At 46.1% G+C, this 6767-nt stretch overlaps 1 long non-coding RNA gene across 1 annotated transcript; it reads right to left on the bottom strand.

The window, feature by feature from the left end:
• Positions 1–2924: 2924 nt before the first annotated feature.
• Positions 2925–4966, bottom strand: LOC115278334. The gene is made up of 2 exons (XR_003902816.1): positions 4084–4966; positions 2925–3209 (listed from the first exon to the last, which is right to left on the bottom strand). It is a non-coding gene; the product is annotated as an uncharacterized LOC115278334 (long non-coding RNA).
• Between the last annotated feature and the right edge of the window lie 1801 nt (positions 4967–6767).

Consider the following 6767-nt stretch of genomic DNA (forward strand, 5'->3'; position numbering starts at 1 on the left):
AAGCTTTCAAAAATAATGAAATCAGAAAATATCAATAGAAAACCATTCTATGTTTCCTCGACCTATAAAAGACATCCCTAACAGCATGTTACACACAAACTCACAGTCTCCGTAGGTGAGTGTGCTCCCTAGAAATGTGCCTGGTGCATTCCATGAAGCCTTACAGGACACGACAGTCCCCCGAGCATGTGGTGGCTCTTGGCCCTGACACCCCGAGTCCCACTGAAATGCGGTTTCATTGTGGACATATTTATTCTGAATAAACATTACTGGGATACATCTCCTGAGACCTAGGTTTCATAGAAAAAAAAAACTTTAATATCTTTATTTTTTTCTAATAGTAAATACTTCCAGAATCCTCTAAAAGCCTTACTATGTATTCTCCCATGGTTTCCTTGCCATCAAAGTAAAAAGGCCCCAAAAACCTATATATTCTTGTATCCAGACTATACAAAGAACTTTCAAAACTCAGTAATAAACAACCCAGTTAGAAAGCAGGCAAAAGGGGCACCTGGCTGGCTCAGTCGGTAGAGAGTGTGACTCTTGGTCTCAGGATTGTGAGTTCGAGCCCCACGTTGGGCCTAGAGCTTACTTAAAAAAAAAAATAGTGGGCAAAAGATGTGAACACATGTCTCGCCAAATAAGAGATAAAGATGACCAAATAAGCAGATGAGAAGATAGAAGATACGTAGCTGTGGACTGCGGATTAAAGCCACAGTGAGATACTCCATCCAGGACAATGTCCCAAATTACAACAAACAACGGGGCGCCCGGGTGTCTCCATCAGTCAAGTGTCCAGCTCTTGATCTTAGCTCAGGTCACCATCTCATGGTTCGTGAATTTGAACATCACTTTGGGCTCTGAGCTGACAGTGTGGAGTCTGCTTGGGATTCTCTCCCTCCCTCTCTCTCTCTCTCAATAAACTTAAAACAATTAAACAGACAAGTGACAATAACAAGTGCTGATGAGGATATAGAGAAACTGGGACTCTCATTCATGGCTGATGTGAACGCAAAATGGCACAGCCACTTTGAAAGCCAATTTTGTCTGAAAAACAATTTTGCAGGTATATATTATGTAACTGTCCCAAACTGGAAAGAGTCCAAAGGTGGGTGAATGGAAAAACTGGGTAGCATCCATACCACAGAATACTACTCAGCAAAGAAAAGGAACTCATTACTGATGCCCCCAACAACTTGGATGAAGCCGAACTCACGTGGTCACCTACGATACGATTCCTTTCATACGAGATTCTGGAAAAGGCAAAACTATAGGGACAGAGAATACATCGCAGTTGCCAGAGGGCAGGGGTTGCACAAAGATGGTTGATTGCAAAAGGAAACAGGAAATTTTACGGTGCTGAAAATAGTCTATGTCTTGATTGTGTCGGTTATACAACTATATATTTTTGTCACAACTTATAACTGTATGCCCAAAAAGGGTGAATCCTACTGGAGGAAAATCACAAACTCGATAAACCAAAACATTATGTCAAAAATTGTATCTGTTTTTCCACTGATAGAGTAAATCTTTAGAAAAAGCTCTTTTAAGAACTTTATTTATTTGTCGTGGTTTCTTATTTTTTGTTATTCTTAAGCAGCCTCCACAGCTAGCATGGAGCCTGACACAGGGCCTGAACTCACAACCCCAAGATCAAGACCCGAGCTGAGACCAAGAGTTGGATGCCTGACCAACTGAACCACCCAGGTGCCCCTCATTTAAGAATTTTAAATATGTATATTTTCCATGGTTCCCTTGCCATGGTCGTAGGTCATAAAAGTCAAGACATTGAATTTGCTTTTCCACCTTAGGGTCAGATGTCTTGCCGCCTCTGCCTAAATTAAGACAACAACTCTTAAGAGTCTCATCTTAAGAACGTAGTTTCTTGGAGCACCTGGGTGGCTCAGTCAGTTAAGCATCCAGCTTCGGCTTAGGTCATGATCTCACAGTTTGTGGGTTCGAGCTCCAAGTCGGGCTCTGTGCTGACAGCTCGGAGCCTGGAGCCTGCTTCGGATTCTGTGTCTCCCGCTCTCTCTGACCCTGCCCTGCTCATGCTGTCTCTCTCTATCTCTCAAAAATAAATTAAAAAAAAAAGAATGTAGTTTTTCTCATGACTTTACAGTCCGTGTAGCCTTGTTTCCGGGGCCACATCTGCCCATAAGAAATCAAGAGCCTGGGTCACAGTGAAAGCTCCAGTCCTATGTGTCACCTTCTCCAAGCTAGGGGCCACTTTATTATCCTATCCTTCCCAAACTTGGAGAGGCATCAGGGACACTGGGAGAAACAGAAACACAGCCTTTCAACCTGCACATCCTGCTACCCCTCACTTCCCCACATGTCAGAGGCCAGGAGAGAAAGGCCCAAGGGAACCATTCTAAGCGTCCTGGCCAGTTAAGGCAGGATATTATGGGGCTACGTGGGGCATAAGCCTCCTTCTCTCCATGGGTGATAGGAGAAGATGACAACTTTGGGTCAACCACCACGGTTTTCTGAATTCACTATGGAAAAGGCACAGCCCTCAGACCTAGTTTCAAAGAGTGGGAGGGGCACTTGGGTGGCTCAGTAGGTTAAGAGTCTGACTTCGGCTCAGATCATGATGCCATGGGTTGTGAGTTGAAGCCCCGCATCGGACTCTGGGCTGACAGCTCAGAGCCTGGAGCCTGCTTCAGATTCTGTGTCTCCCTCTCTCTGCCCCTCACCCACCACTCAAAAATAAACATTAAAAAATTTAAAAACGGGGAAAAGAGTGAGTTTGACTGAAGGTTTGGTCTCTGGTGGAAGAGGTGTCCTTTTGAAACATTTGCTATTTGTGTTAGAGTCCATGACTCCCCTTGGTCATCTGCTTTGAGGAGCTGTGGGGTGCGGAGGACACCTGCTGCATAAACCCCTTCAGGAGAGGAAATAAGTCTTCAAAGGCCTGAATGCTCCGTTGCTGAGTCGTCATTTTTATTTGGTGTGCTTTCTACACCTGGGCCCTGGGCATCGCTGAGAAGGGAGCCGAAGCCCGCGGGAGAGCCCTGAGGCCCCCGGGGACATCCGAGAGAGTCATCGAGGACTTGGGACACGGCTGTGCTCACCGGAGGCCCTAGGAAGCGGTGGGCACTGCACCTGGGCAGAGGCGGGACCGGTGGGCGCGCTGAAGCCACGGCTGGGAATCCGGATCATCATGCCCTGCTAAGGAATCTCCTCACTTGTCAAACTGCTGTCCCCTAAGGTTTGAACAAGGGGGGCACAGGACATGTTTCCAAGTCGGGAGGGACACAAGTGGATTGTGACCCTCTATGAACCTTTGGTCAAACTCCCTCTTTTGCCTGGTACATAATGGTAGAGATTGTTTGCTGAGTCGGCATAGAATGAATAGGACATCTTTAATCTGTTAATAGAACAGGTTCCTATACCCACGTGTCTCACCGGTTTTCTCCACTTTACGAATAGTCGCTTTTCCATGATCTGTGCCAATGGAATGCAGTGGGACAGTAGGTCCAGCTCCCCCAGCAAGGGTGTTGGGCTTTGGAAGGAACTTCAATATTTAAATATATATGTGGGCGTCTCTCCGAACCCTCCTCCACATCCAGGAACCCACAGTTCTCTCCACTGATGGGATGTGATGGTAGGCAGATGGTAAAAGGGACTCACTTTTTCCCTCCTTGCATCCATCCATCCCTCTCCCTATATCACTCTGCAGCTCTTCCCATTAAGGCTGGGGATCTGTTTTCTCCAAGTCTCAAGTCTGGGCTGCCCGTGTCTTGCTTTGGCCAATAGAATGTGGCAGAAGGAACAGCATGCTAGCTTAAGCCGAGGCCTCGAAGAGCCTGGCAAGTTTGTGCCTGCAGTCTCAGAACTCTGCCACCACCAGAGAGCAAGGCCCGCCTTGCTTGCTGGAAGGACGAGGCGACAGGTGGGCGGGGCTCAGTCTGTCCCAACCAACCCCAGCCAGCCAGCCTGCAGACTGCACGTGGGCAAGTCAGCCTACCCAGCCTCACCCAGGCCTGAAGACCCAAAACCTAGGGGCTTCTTACACCGAGGGACCCATTCCCCCTGCCATAGGAAGGTTCCAGTACATCACGTTCTCTTTGCACTTACAGGTAGAGAGAGAAATGAATTCTTCCTTCTTCTGGTAGTTGAATCAAATGTGGGGTCTAGGAAACCCTAGACTCCATTTCAACTCCTTCACCACAGAGCCAACCTGTATTTTAAAGAACTTTCTTTTTATGAGATCAACAGCAGATACATCATTGAAGCAAAGTGTTTTCTGTCCCAGCTCTGTTGTTGAGGGTTTGACCAATAAGACACAATAGAACCGACATCTGACATCACAGCACACCTTAGAGATCAGGAATAAGTCACACCCTTACCTCACAAAGAGCTCTGTGTAAGCAAGCCAGGAAAAAAAAACCTTCTATGGTCAAATATAAGTTTAATAATCTCTTTGTCACATTCCCCAATTTTTCATTATTGTTTTCATTTTATTCTGTTTACATTTGTCACATACATCTCTGTAATGCACAGATACGGGCTTATATTTGCTATACATTTCAAGCATTTAATTGTGTTTGGGTCAATATAGAATGTAGGGATCAGGGTAGGAGAGAATACTACCTTTTTCTGAAAGTAGATTCTTACGTATTTACTTAGCACCTTTTATTTAAGGGGCTCAAGATATTTTAACATTCACTGTAGCATCCTTTTGTTATCTCTGGGTGAGGAGTGTCAAAAATGATCACTAGTGCTTCTTTACAGAAAGAAGAATGAAAGCGCAGAAGGGTAAAAGCAGCCTCAGTCAGATGATAGCAGTCACAGTAGAAACTTGAGTCTTGAGCTCAGCTTTCTCCTCTGTCAACCATATTTTTTCTAACACATTTCATAACAAAAGGTATAATGGTTTCTTCCATATATATCACATCTCTCTCTAAAATTTTTTTAATGTTTATTTACTTTTGAGAGAGAGAGAAAGAGAGCGTGAGCAGCGGAGGGGCAGAGAGAGGAGACACAGAATCTGAAGCAGGCTCCAGGCTCCAAGACGTCAGCACAGAGTCCAACATGGGGCTTGAACTCATGAACCGTGAGATCATGACCAGAACTTAAGTTGGAAGCTTAATCAACTAAGCCACCTAGGCACCCCATAACATCTCTCTTTGGATGGATGTTAACAAAATGGGCGGAACAGATACTAAATTCCCACAAACGAGTAATCCTGGCAATGCAATTACTTCTGCAGTTGTTTGTTTGTTGGCAGCTAGGGAGTCCCATAAACCATAGAGCCACCCTCGGCTTCTCCATTAAAATCATAACTGCTAGTATTCCAGCATTTCCAAGAGATCTGCAACCAGTAGGGAGAAATCAAGGACCGATGGTCACTGCTTCAGCTGGGCACCTGTGGTACCTGGCATATGAGGAGATTAAATACTCACTGACCACAATGGATGGACCAACCCAGGTCATTCTTCAATCTGACTCATGCTGTGTGTTTCCTCACTAGATGGCTGGTCTAAGAGAAAAGTGTCTCTGTGATAAGTTTTCTTAAATGCATAATATGAGGAATCTGTTTAAAGTAAGAACACCAAGCTGCAGCAACTTGGATTTTTAGAGATTTAGCTAGGATCCCATGGCCTCTGCTGGAAGGATTTAAAATTTTTTTTATTATTTTTAATGCTTTTTATTTATTTTTGAGAGACAGTGCGAGCAGGGGAGGGTCAGAGAGAGAGGGAGACACAGAATCCGAAGCAGGCTCCAGGCTCTGAGCTAGCCCTCAGCACAGAGCCCGACGCGGGGCCCAAACCCACCAACCGTGAGATCTGACCTGAGCCAAAGCCAGACGCTTAACCGACTGAGCCACCCAGGCGCCCCTGCTGGAAGGATTTAACACATTCCCCTCAGGGGTGAACCATTTTGGGGGTAGGGGGAAGAAGGACACACTACCACTTAGTTCTGCCTGAGGATTGACAGTCTTAAAAACATTCAGGGGGAAAGTAGGGCTTCCTTTTTTTTCTTCCTTAAAAAAAAAAAAACGAGAACACAGAAACATTTTCAAAAACAAAAAGTCATTCCATTTGCTCCCTGAGCCTCCCTCCAAGCTTCACAGTCCTAGCCTTTTCCCAAAAGTGCTTTAGTACAGACCTCCCGACCCCCCCCCCACAAAGCCATCACCAAAATACAGGCAACCTACTTGCAAGAAGGGGTGCCAAAATATGTATAGATGATGAGCACCCTAAGGATAATTTTCAAGAAAATTGTTACAGAGTAAAAACAAAAGGGGGGTGTGTATCAAGAAAAATGTATGGAAGTGAAATACAAATATGGACGGGGGAGATCCTGAAGGAACAGAACAATCACTAAAACAGATGCCATAAAATACAAACTACTGATGAAATGATAATAAGGAAGAGGAGGGGAGGGGACGGGAGGGGAGAGGAGGGGATGGAGGAAAACCCTAAAAGTAAATAAAAAGTGGAGCGACGTGTATCCGTGTCATCAGTTGATAGGTGACTGTGGGTAACAGTGAATGGTAATAACAAATGAAGGTTTTTAAAAAGTGCCCGATTCTATAAAGAGCAAGATAGAAGGAGAATGTCAGGTAATTTGACGATGTACCGAAGAGAAGGGCTTCTGGGCGCAGATCCGGGCGGCGGCCCCGCCCCGCCCAGGAGCTGGTGCGCGCGGTCCCCAGGCCCCGCCCAGGAGCTGGTGCGTGCGGCTTCCAGGCCCCGCCCAGGCGCAGGTGCGCACGGTCCCCAGGCCCCGCCCAGGCACAGGTGCGCGTGGTCCCC

This window comes from Suricata suricatta, chromosome 14, assembly GCF_006229205.1.
Source record: "Suricata suricatta isolate VVHF042 chromosome 14, meerkat_22Aug2017_6uvM2_HiC, whole genome shotgun sequence".
NCBI classification, from domain to species: Eukaryota; Metazoa; Chordata; class Mammalia; order Carnivora; family Herpestidae; genus Suricata; species Suricata suricatta.